The sequence below is a fragment of the Mirounga angustirostris genome, unplaced genomic scaffold (genome assembly GCF_029215605.1).
Source record: "Mirounga angustirostris isolate CCGP_5_RB_7025 unplaced genomic scaffold, mMirAng1.0.hap1 SCAF_7, whole genome shotgun sequence".
Lineage (NCBI taxonomy): Eukaryota > Metazoa > Chordata > Mammalia > Carnivora > Phocidae > Mirounga > Mirounga angustirostris.
In genome coordinates this window covers 150,484,371-150,496,381 of record NW_026991715.1, presented here as the reverse complement: position 1 = coordinate 150,496,381, position 12,011 = coordinate 150,484,371, and positions in this window count along the sequence as shown.

Sequence of the window (12,011 nt, the reverse complement as noted above, 5' to 3'; positions counted from 1 at the left end):
CCAGCAACCCTCAGTTTGTTTCCTATGATTAAGAGTCTCTCATGGTTTGTCTCCCTCTCTGATTTTGTCTTATTTTATTTTTTCCTCTCTTAACCTATGATCCTCTTTTTGTTTCTTAAGTCCACACATGAGTGAGATCATATGATAATTGTCTTTCTCTGGTTTACTTATTTCACTCAGCATAATACTCTCCAGTTTCATCCATGTCATTGCAAATGGCAAGATTTCATTTTAAAAAAAAAGAGAGATTTTTAAATGATAAAATCCACAAGACAATGTGGATTGTATGTGACATTTAAAACTGCATCAGGGGTTTAATGTACTTTGTAAGTACAGGGGACATCCCTCCTGAGGCAGGAGCCCTGTTCCCTGCAGGTGCCCCCTCGCTGTGGGGCCCCAGCTCTTCCCTCTCTGCTATGAAGCAGCTAATTAAGCAGGTCATTTGAAGAATCACCACCCTTCTCAGCCCCAGGGGCCTGTGTCTGTCCCCTGCCCTCCAGGTGCCCCATACTTCACGATGTTTTCCTCACTGATTATCTGGGCCTCTTTAAGGCCTCAAGATCTGGGGAGCCACTTGCCAGTATCTCCTGGGGAGCTCTGAGGATTGACTGACTGATTTTGCATTCCCCAGTGGCCAGGGCCCCACAGGGAGGGCCCGAGGATTCGGACACAGTCCTGCTGGCTGGTGGGAGAAGAGCCTGCACTGAAAGCCACAGGTTCTTAGGAGCAGGATTGGGGCCTGATCCTGAGGGAGGAGACTTACTGAGCAAACGAGAACATCTGGAAACACTGACCACCATCCATGGCCGGCCCCTCAGTAAAAGGACATCGGGGACAGAGGGTGAGTCCCTCTCTGAGCAGGCTACAATGCTCTGCGGAACAAGGCCTTTTGGATTGTGTCACCAACCACGGAATGGACTCTGATCCCTCTCCGCTTCTAAAACCCGAATCTTTCCGGTACATAGCCACCACCATCCTTAGGAAGCAGTGTTCACAGAGATGCACAGAAGAGGCCCCTTCCCTGGTGGATGACTTCAGGACTTCTTTTTAAAGGCAGAGCCCCGTGCGCTTCCAACTTCTGTTTCCACAGTTAGATTTATTTTGGCTCAAAGCTTCATGCTTCCCTCAGAGAAACAGACAAGCAATTAGTGGATTATTCGTATTAGTTATACTAGTTAGGGTCCTCCAGAGAGACAGAACAAATAGAAGATAAATGCAGATACAAATATGTATATGATTATGAATACAGATCTAGATCTAAATATAGGTAAAGAGAGAAAATTGTTTTAAGGATAACAGTGGATAAGGATAATATGAAGGATGTACATGTATGTGTATATACCTGGCAGTGCAACATATAATTCATATATATGTATCTCATCAGCATGATGAAGATGGTTTTTAATGATATATGCATCTCTTATGTATATGATACACTGTATAATGTATTTAAACTACTATATTATGTGTATTATCACATATGTGCGTGTATGTATGTGTGTATAATATACATTAAATAGTGCATATATATGTGGATAATACACATAATATGACAGTTTGTATATCGTATGTTAGTTTATATGAGTGTCTATGTTATGCAGAATCTCAGCCATGCACGAAAGTTGGCAGACCAGTAAAATGAACGTCAGTACACCCTTGCCCAGCCTCCATAGAAATGGGACCATGGGCAGCCTCCATTCACTCTCCAACCCCCATCTTAATTTGAAGCAATTATTCCAAAGTGTGTCTCGGAAAGATGGATTCTATCTAAAAAGTATAATTAGGGTATGATCACATCTAAAAAAATACACTAATATGCACACACACATAGGCACATACATATCAACTACTATGTATAATATATGTAAGCAAATATTACATACGAAAGCAGCACATACACTGGATAAACCAGTCTATAAAATGTATTCCACAGGGCGCCTGGGTGGCTCAGATGGTTAAGCGTCTGCCTTCGGCTCAGGTCATGATCCCAGCGTCCTGGGATCGAGTCCCGCATCGGGCTCCCTGCTCCTTGGGAGCCTGCTCCTCCCTCTGTTTCTCTCTCTCTCTCTCTCTCTGTCTATCATGAATAAATAAATAAAATCTTTAAAAGAAAATGTATTCCACAGTCACATAGATATGTGTGTGTATGTCCGTACACACAAACACAGACTTGGCAATAGGGAATGATGACATGAGTGTGGAGCAACCGGAACTCTCCTCCCCTCCGACAGGGCATAACCCGCACAACTATGCTGGAAATCTAGCTAGCGGCCACCCGCTGAAATAGAACACACACACGTCTCCGATGCCCCAACCCAACCCCTGGGATACTCACTAGCAGTGTATGTGCAGGCACAAAAAAAGTGAGTGCAAGAAATATCCCAGCGACATTATTCTTGATAGCTGCAAACCGTAAAGAATGCAAATGCCAACCTAGAGCAAACTAGATTAAGTGTTGTATATGCAGAGCCTGGAATGCTGTAGAATAATGAAAATGAGTTAACTTCTGCCCCGTCTAACAACTTGGATGGACTTCACCCAGACAAGCTTGAATGAGAAGAGCAGACGTGAAAGAGCACATAGCTGAATAGATTCACTGTGCGTGCACGGAGAGCAGGGAGAGACAAGGTTGCGGGGTGTGCGTAGCTGGGGGAGGGAGCGCGCCCCCCTTCCCCCACCCGGTGTGTGGTGCTGAGCTCCGCGCAGACATGCCTGGTGGCCACAGGAGTGACACCACAAACCTGCCCGCTTGCCATCCACGGATGACACACTTAAATAAAAACATATTAACCATTATTGTCATAGGGATGCACAAAAGCCCAACTGACTAAGTCAGTGCCACTACGTGGAACCAGGATTCCTGGGGTCACCCAGATTTGCAGTTATGTACTTCAAAGGGCAACTCATAAGTGAACTTGAAGGGCTTTTCATAATCTCCACTGAAATGAGATTTGTGTAACTGTTCCTAAAATTTAAAACCGCTGTACAAATGTAAGATACTGCCATCTGATTAATTAATTCAAGGTTTCTATAAAAGACTTGTCTATGAATTCTTTTGTTGTAATTTCATAAAAAGAAACAAACTCCAATTTAGACAAAGAGAATAAAATTGAATGTTTTCATGGAGAAGTTTTGAGAAGCCTCTTGGGTTTCGTGGCTTCCTCTTTGGCAAATGAACATTAGGCCCTGGGCTAAAATCTGTTCGCATCTAGATGTTCCCATCGTCAGATCCTTAATATGTGTCTAATGTGCTTGTTCTGAAAATTAAATAAGACACAATGGGGAAACACCTAGAATTCTGCCTGGCGGAGCGAGGGCAAACAATACAGATTTTAAAATAAACACAAAGTTTAGCTCAATTCATGGTGGATGGTTCATGGAGAAGGTGAGCTAGCTTACGTGTAAGGAGCCCTTGGCATCCTGTGCAACTGAGGCTCACTTTCATCCTTCAGCATCAGCTGCGCGGGGCTGACAAGCTCTGATGTATGGCAATAGGGCCCCCTGTTTCAAAGTTATATCAATCATGGGGCTGTGCCATTTAGAAAGTCCCTTCTGGGAAGGAATTCTCATTCCAGGAAGCAAAAGGAAGCTGGGGGGATCACAGTGACAGCACTCTCTCTCCGCATTGGCTGGGATCCATGGTGGGACAGGGAGGGCAATTAAGGGCAGGGGATCAGGAGAGAAGTGAGTGCCCTGTGGCACTGTGCTGAGACTGGGGGAGTGCTCCAGGAAGCTTCATGGCCTCTGAAGAAAACAGATGCCCCAGGAATGCCTTCAGGGCACTTGTGAGGCTCAAGGGAAAGGATGAGGATGAGGCCCTCCCAGGAGGCCCTGCAACCCAACCAGCTGGGGACTGCCAGGGGCAAGGCCCTACAACCCTACCAGCTGGAAACTGCCAGGGGCAAGGCCCTGCAACCAAACCAGCTAAAGACTGCCAGGGGCAACACCCTGTAACCCAACCACTTGGAGACTGCCAGGGGCAAGGTCCTAAACCCAACCAGCTAGAGACTGCCAGGAGCAAGTCCCTGCAACCCAACCAGCTGGAGATTGCCAGGGGCAAGACCCTGCAACCAAAGCAGCTGTAAACTGCCAGGGGTGAGGCCCTGCAACCCAACCAGCTGGGGACTGCCAGGAACAAGGTCCTACAACTCTACCAGCTGGAGACTGCCAGGGGCAAGGCCCTGCAACCCAACCAGCTGGAGATTGCCATGGGCAAGACCCTGCAATCTAACCAACTGGAGACTGCCAGGGGCAAGGCCCTGCAACCCAACTACTTGGAGACTGCCAGGGGCAAGGTCCTAGAACCCAGCTAGCTGGAGATTGTCAGGGGCAAGGTCCTCAACCCAACGAGCTGGAGAGTACCAGGGGCAAGACCCTGCAACCCAACCAGTTGGAGATTGCCAGGGCCAAGGTCCTGCAACCCAACCAGCTGGTGATTGCCAGGGGCAAGGTCTTCAACCCAACCAGCTGGAGACTGCCAGGGGCAAGGTCCTGCAACCCAAATAGTGGGGACTGCCAGGAGCAAGGTCCTGCAACCCATCCAGCTGGAAACTGCCAGGGACAAGGCCCTGCAACCCAACCAGTGGGGACTGCCAGGGGCAAGTCAGATCCTCCTCCAGCCCTTGAAATCCACTGCCTCCCAAAACTGCTGTTCCTCTCACCTCTTAATTCCTTTCACTTTGTTTTTTATTTTTTTTTTTAAGATTTTATTTATTTATTTGAGAGAGAGAGCACGAGCAGGGGGAAGAGACAGAGGGAGAGGGAGAAACAGACTCCCTGATGAGCAGGGAGCCCGATGCGGGACTCGATCCCAAGACCCTGAGATCATGACCTGAGCCGAAGGCAGACACCCAACCGACTGAGCCACCCAGGCGTCCCAAATCCTTTCACTTTGAAGCAACCCCTATGGAAACAAGGGCTTCTTTTGAATTGATGATCATCTGTCCTAGTCCAGAGTGCATGTCCTTAGCCCTTCCCTTAAGGCTTTCCAGCAGTAAGAAGAATGCCTCCCCAAGCCAGGCCAGTGGTGCCAGGAGCCTTCTTGCTGGACCCACTGCTAAAGGACCTGTCATTAGAAGCACCCGCCTGACTGGATCTCCCTGTGCAAACACACACTCTTAGGGATATAGGAAAATCGTTCCTCACATCTTTTTTTTTTTTTTTCACTAAAAACGTAATGAAAAATGTATGGTTCTAATACTGTGTCCAAATAACAGGCATGTGTACTCCTTATTTTCCCTAATAGCGACCAGAGCTTCCCAACAGCTCACGTTTCAGGCAGGTGCTGATTGGCTGTCAAAACAGAATCCAAGCTAAAACCAATGAACTAGCTTGTACACATCTTTCTTTGTTTATGAAATTCAGAGAACTGGTCTTCGAATCTTTATGAATATATGTAAAACATCATTTTGTTTTATTTGATTTTTATGGCGTTGGTTTTGCTGAACAGCCTCTATTTTTGTGACCTGTGTGTAAATGCACATGTGACAATGCACAGCAGACTGTGTCCTGGGCCCACGGGGTACATGTGGCCATGTCACTGCTGCCAAGTCCTAGATAGTGCTCATTAGATGCGAAATCTCCCACGGGGCCTGCATGCCCAGGCCCCGTCTGTGATGATCTTGGAAGCCCTTGACATCTGAAGATAGTGGACCCTCAAGGTGGCAGGAGCCCACGTCCGTGTCTCACTGCCACAAGGATGCTGCCTGCCAACCTGGCATCCTTGGACAAAAAGTATGAATTAGCCCCAGTTGTTTAGAAGCCAGAGAGATCTCAGAGTTTTCTTAATTTACCTTTATTAGCACTGTGGGAGCAAAATGCATACTATTTAGAAATAAATTCTAGTTGGGGCGCCTGGGCGGCTCAGTCATTAAGCGTCTGCCTTTCTGCTCAGGTCATGATCCCAGGATCCTAGGATCGAGCCCCGAGTTGGCATTCCTGCTCCACCGGAAGCCTGCTTCTTCCTCTCTGCTACCCCTGCCTGTGTTCCCTCTCTCGCTGTGTCTCTCTCTGTCAAAAAAAAAAAAAAAAAAACTTTAGAAATAAGGTCTAGTTTTCACTTGAAAACCTTCAGACACAGCCGCACGGAAGAGTGGAGGTCCCCCAACTTTGGTATCACGCAGGTGTGTGTTTGAGGATCCAGATACGACGGCCAGCCAGCTATGGGTCCTGGGAAAGTGGTTTAAGCTCCGAAGCTCGGGACCACTGCAATGGTCCAGGTGATCGTTGCTTGAGATCTGTTTTAAGAAGTGATGCCCACAAAACACTTTTCATCATGCCTTTTATCTAGTAGGTACAAGATACACCTTTCTTCTTTTTCCTCTATTTTCTGTAACTCCCAGTGCCAAAGAAAGTCAGTTTCCTGAAATCAAGAGAAACAAGATCATCGGTGCAACCTGCATATTTTAATAACCGGTCAGGAAGGGAGGAGCCCCTTGGAGCTACAGGGCCCATCACTGCCCTCTCCTTGGTGCCGGACTTTCCCTCTTTCCCTGTATAGATTCTGTTCATTCTCCAAATCTCAGCTTGAACACCATTGACCTTGGGCCGTGGGATCTAAGTGGGGATCTGCTCTTCCTCTTGGTTTTACTGGTCACCCTATCTTGTGTTCACCTGCATGGCTTTTAGAAATCTCTCCACCAAGTTTGACCCTCAGGTAGGAACCTATAGGCCAACATCATCCTGTGTCCCCACAGCTTGCCATCTAGGAAACATTTCAGATGTGCCGAGTAAGTGAGCACTTGAAAAAAGTGTCATCTGGCGTAACCTGCACAATGCTTCATACGAATGCCTTATGATCCTGTAACCTGCACTTCACCACACACAGCCTTCCAGAACTGTCTGAGTCACGATTCTGGGCCGTTCTAGCCAGGATGCTAACGGGTGCGTGTGTTAAACCACTTAGAAGTCACAGAAGACTTGGCTGGCTTGCTCTGTAAGCACACAGTATGCGCTCACTGTATTAATCTGTGTGACAGGTTCTCTGGGAACTAAAGGCTTGAGAATCCCACATGAATCATCTGCATTGGTTCCCTGCTCTTACTTTGTTTAATTGCTCTTTCATAAATGTGCCAGAGGCAATTAGCAAAGCCACAGCTTTCAAAGCATTTTTATACACATAAAAGTAGAGACCAATGGCTAACCCATTGTAAGTGAGCATCTACCTTCCTGGACACAAAAGTTTTCAGGAAGGGATTCCAGAAGAAAGCAGAGGAGAATTTCTCAAAAACCCACTTTGGGAGTCTCTTTTTAAGTTCAGAGATTCCAGGATGTCTAAGTCACCTTCTGGAGAGACTCTCCTCCTCATTACTATCATCCCAAAGCCTAAAAGCATGGAGAAGAAGTGGGCTTTGTCATTTAAAACACTAGCATCTGTCACTTTGTGTACAAGCTGGCCTGAGCCCATGAGGCCACACTGGGCTGGGGAAGACACAGCCTTCCTTTGTATGAAGACAAGTTGCTAAGGGAACAGGATTGCAGACCTAGTAGCTCTCAAGACCTTCATTCAGGGGCCTCCCTCCCCCGGGAGGGGTTGCAGGGTGTGGACTGCACTTCTCAGTTATGGCTACTTAACGCCAGAAGGGCACTTGTCAATGCTGGGACATGCTGAAGCAATCTTCCTTGTTCAAGCACACATTTCTAACAATCGGGGACAGCTCATTAAACCAAATGACTGGGGCCTATACTTTGGAGGACCCTGAGTGGCCAAGTCCTCTGCAGCTGCTATTCCCTGGGGGTTGCAGCTGGGGGCCGGGGTGATGCCACAAGCTGGGCCTAAAAATACCCTGGAATGTGTACATGGGCCCTCGCCACATGTTGCGCACTAAACTTGTAAATGCCCCTTGTATAGAACCGGCCAGATGTCCAGACAGCTAACTCCCCATTAGACCTGAAATGCACGGTCAGCAGACCTCTTGAGCAGGAGAAGTGGGGAGGAGGCACCAGGCTTCTCTGTGCACCTGTCAGACGGCCGTCACCAATCTCTGTCCTCATTGGCCTCTAACCCATCTATACACACATTCAAAAATATTGAGTGAACGGCTTCTAAGTGCCGGGGACCCTTACGGGCAGATGTAGCAAGAGTTGGGAGGCGATCCTCCATGGGTCTCTCCTATCTCTGCACATCTTGTAAGCAGGGCCACCAAGTGCCTTTACTCCAGACTAGCTTTTCGGGGATCTTGGTACAGCAAACAGCCTTGCAGGGCGGAGAACGAGCCTCCTGGGCTGGAGGCAGGCCTTCTCCCCGTGCAGCATGATAAAGTAAAGCCTTCCTTTGTGCCCGGAAGCAGGCAAATCACACTCTTTGATAGCTAAGCAATTCATCCAAGTGAAATCCACTCCCCACAAAACTTAATTCCTGTTTATAAGCTTCTTGAGGATGGGGGTTATTAACATCTTTCCGGTCACTCCAGGCATATTGGTGGGGTAAAGCATGTAGGCAAATCATGCTGGAACTTCCCTGCAGCCCAACACGCATCCGCAATGCTCCCTGAAGCGCTTCTTTCCTTGGCTGGGAATCCCTCTCAGGAAGAGCTTCCCCTTCCTGTCCCCTCAAGAGGCACTGCCCAAATGGCTGCCCAGCTGGAAGAGCCTTAGCGCTCCGCTGAGCTTCCTGCCCCGACCCTGGTGGGCACTCCTGGTCCGAGGGTGGCTTTTGTCCCCGGAGCCGACTGGTGCTATGCTGCCACCTAGGGGACCTCTCGGCACACTGCAGGGCCACCTCGTCCGCATTCCGCAAACACTGACCGGCCTGTCAAGTTACAACTGAAGCCCAGGCTGACTTTATTGGAGGAGGCCACTGGCCCTTCACCCGTTTTCTTCTGCAGGTGTCACCTGCTCTGACAGCAGCGAGGGTCGAGAGACGTCTGAGAGCATCTGCCTACGGGAGTGGAGACCGCCGGCAGGCAGCACCTGCTGGTCAGCCCCAGCCCGGCCTTCCCATCTCTGGCTCTGGCCCGTGACCTCAGCAGGGTTAACAGCCACCTCTGGGCTCCCTCCCAAGGACCAGACGGGTATTTTCGAGACTGTCCTACAGAGCCCCGGCTCATGCGGGAGGCACAGCCTCCAGACCCGCAGTCGGGGTGGTGGAGACACCTGGGGCGTGGCGAGGTGGGCCTGCCACAACCCCAGGGCACTGGGCTCCCTTGTCACCAGCAGGAGAGGCTATGGAGGGGACCCAACGTGGAAGCTCCCTAAAGAAATGCTAGAAAGAGTCCCAGAAGACCAACAGCAGGTGGACTGTCCCAGGCACTTCGGGCATACAAAGCCCCAGCAATGCCAAGGGTGTTCTAACGGTCCCCGGGAAGTGTTCTAATCAGGTACAGTAAGACACCGGGCACGGAAGCGACTGTCCTGAAGGAAGGAGTGTATTATTCTCGGCGTTCCCTAGAGACACTAGGTACCCTTGGCGGTCCAGGGCCAGCCGGGGGAGCCCTGGGCGGACAGAGGTGACCGCACACGAGCTACGATGTGGTTTCCGCAAGAGGAAACGAGGGAGGCAGCGTGAGTGGGTTTAGGATTAGAGAGTGTGCATAATTTCAGCTGGCTCTGGGGCCAGCAGCCTCCCTTCCGCCTCTGGTAATCGGCCCTGGGCTGATTCGGGGAGATGCGTAGTGTGAGCGTGACAGCCCAAGAGAGGACTCGGTTGGCTGATCCTGAGCTCTGGATTGGTTGATTTGCATTGGAAAGATGTGCTTCTGGGCTCATTGCCTACCCTCTCTTCCTAGAGAAGACGTTGGAAGAGTTTGTTGGCTAACCCTGGGAGGGGCAACTCCCCAACATCACCAAGGCCCCACCATGTCAAAGCTTCTGAATCCAGGGAACAAGAAGTCGAGGCTCCGAGGCGGCAGTGTTCCCAGCCCGGGCTGGGGCCCCGTGGCCAGCTTCACATCCTACACAAAGGCCCAGCCCTTTGGCAGCAGGCATCCGTGGCATCTGTTTCTGAGAAGCAGAGGTGGGCCTCCAGGTCCGAGGACCTTCAAGAGGGAAATCTTGAGGCAGGACACAGCTGACACCCCCCGGAGGAGAAGCCTGTGTCCTTCCAGAAGCTCGGACGTGAGAGAAGGGGAATGGTGCTCACTCACCGAGATAGCAGGACGCGCAGCCCCAAATAAGGGGCACCGTGAGAAGGAAATCCGTCAGAACTCTAGCTATTGCCCCATGCCTGACAGTGTTCGAGTCACAGGGTGGGGGAGAGACAAAGGACAAAGGAGACGTTGCTCTTTCCACCTCTGTTAAGTTTACAGTCCAGCTGCGGAGGTTACAGAGGAATCAGTACAAGAAAACAAGGCTAACAGGGGTTGCGACCTGTAGATGTGCGTCTCCTCGAACTCGGTGGCGTCCCACACGGAAAGCAATGCCGATCATTTCACCTGATACTCACTTCTTGCTGCAAAGCCTCAGGGACACATACACACTACTGACCCTGGAAATAGATGCACAGAGAGCAAGAATGGTGGTGGCCCCGCTCTTCTCCAAGAACCAGGATCCCCGGGTTTGCCCTCATTTTCGTTTTTCGGTGGCTTGACAAAGCAGGCGTCACTTACTCTACATTCTATTTGATTGGACACTGGATCCCTTCCCGTTATTCCCAACTACAGATCCCACTGACGCACCGCGTGCCGGTGAGATCCTACGTGTGAAGATTGCTGAGGAAGGTCCTTGAGCTGGAATGGCTAACACAAGCATGTGTGCATTTTAAATTTGATACCTAATAGCAAATACTCTTTTGAAAGCCTGTGGTGATTTCTATTCACGTGGACCATGTATGACAGTTTCACCATTTCTTGCTACGCTTGGGTATTTTCAACATGCAAACTTTCGAAGTTCACCACATAGGAAACTGCAGCTCCTTGGTGTGCCTGCATCTTCCTGGACATCAAGGAAGGAGCATCTTCTTACCCGTGAGCTGGCTCTGTCCATTTCATTTCTTTGTGACCTGCCGTTTCAACCTCGCACATATTTCCCCTGGGATTTTTGAAGTACGATTGATACATAAAATCCTATTAGTTTCAGAGGACAACCTAGCCCTTTGATATTTTTATGCATTATGAATTGATCCCCATGATAAGTCCAGTTAGAATCTGTCACCATATGGCCTTATTACGAGAGTATTCACTACATCCCCCATGCTGTACCCCACATCCCGTGGCCTATTTCATAAAGGGGATTGTGTACCTCTTAATCCCGTTCATTTATTCTGCCCATCTCCCAACCACCACCCTGCTCACCCTGCTCTGGGGACCCACAGTTTGTTTCCTGTATCTGTGACTCTGTTTTTCTTTTGTTCTGTTTGTTCATCTGTCTTGATTCTTAGATTCCACATCGGAGTGAAATCATATGATAATGGTCCTTCTCTGTCTGACTTATCTCACTTAGCATTATACCCCCAGGTCCATCCATGTTGTTGCAAATGGCAAGATCTCACTCTTTTTTATGGCTGAGTAATATTCCTGCGTGTGTGTGTGCGTGTGCACGCATGCTCGGGCAGGCTATATGCACATACCTACACACCAAATCTTTTTATCAATTCACCTATTGATGTTTTCCTTCTTGGTTTGCAAGGTCTCTTTGTAGTTCATGGATATCGTGGCATATGGTTTTTTCAAGGCTGCTGCTTGATATTTTCAAGCATTATTTTAATCTTCTTGGTGGGTTCTTTGTTTTATTTATTCCCAAGAAAAAACATCTGTGCTCTAAGATAGCCCATTAAGAGCCACATTTTGTAGTTTTGCTTCCACCTATTTAGATCTTTAAACTAGCCGTGATTTGTTTCTCTTCATGGTGTGAGGCAGGCATTTGAATCGACTTCTTTTTCTCAGATTGCTCTCCAGCACAAGTTATTCAATATGTATCCTTTCTGCATTTACCTGATTGCACCTTGTTCATATACCTGATGCTAAGGTACATGAGGACCCCCGAGGGCTCCCTGTCCTGTCGGTCCTTTTACCTATTCTATAACAGCGGCCATGTTGTTGATCGACTTGTCTTGCAAAAAGTAATTAACAAAATGT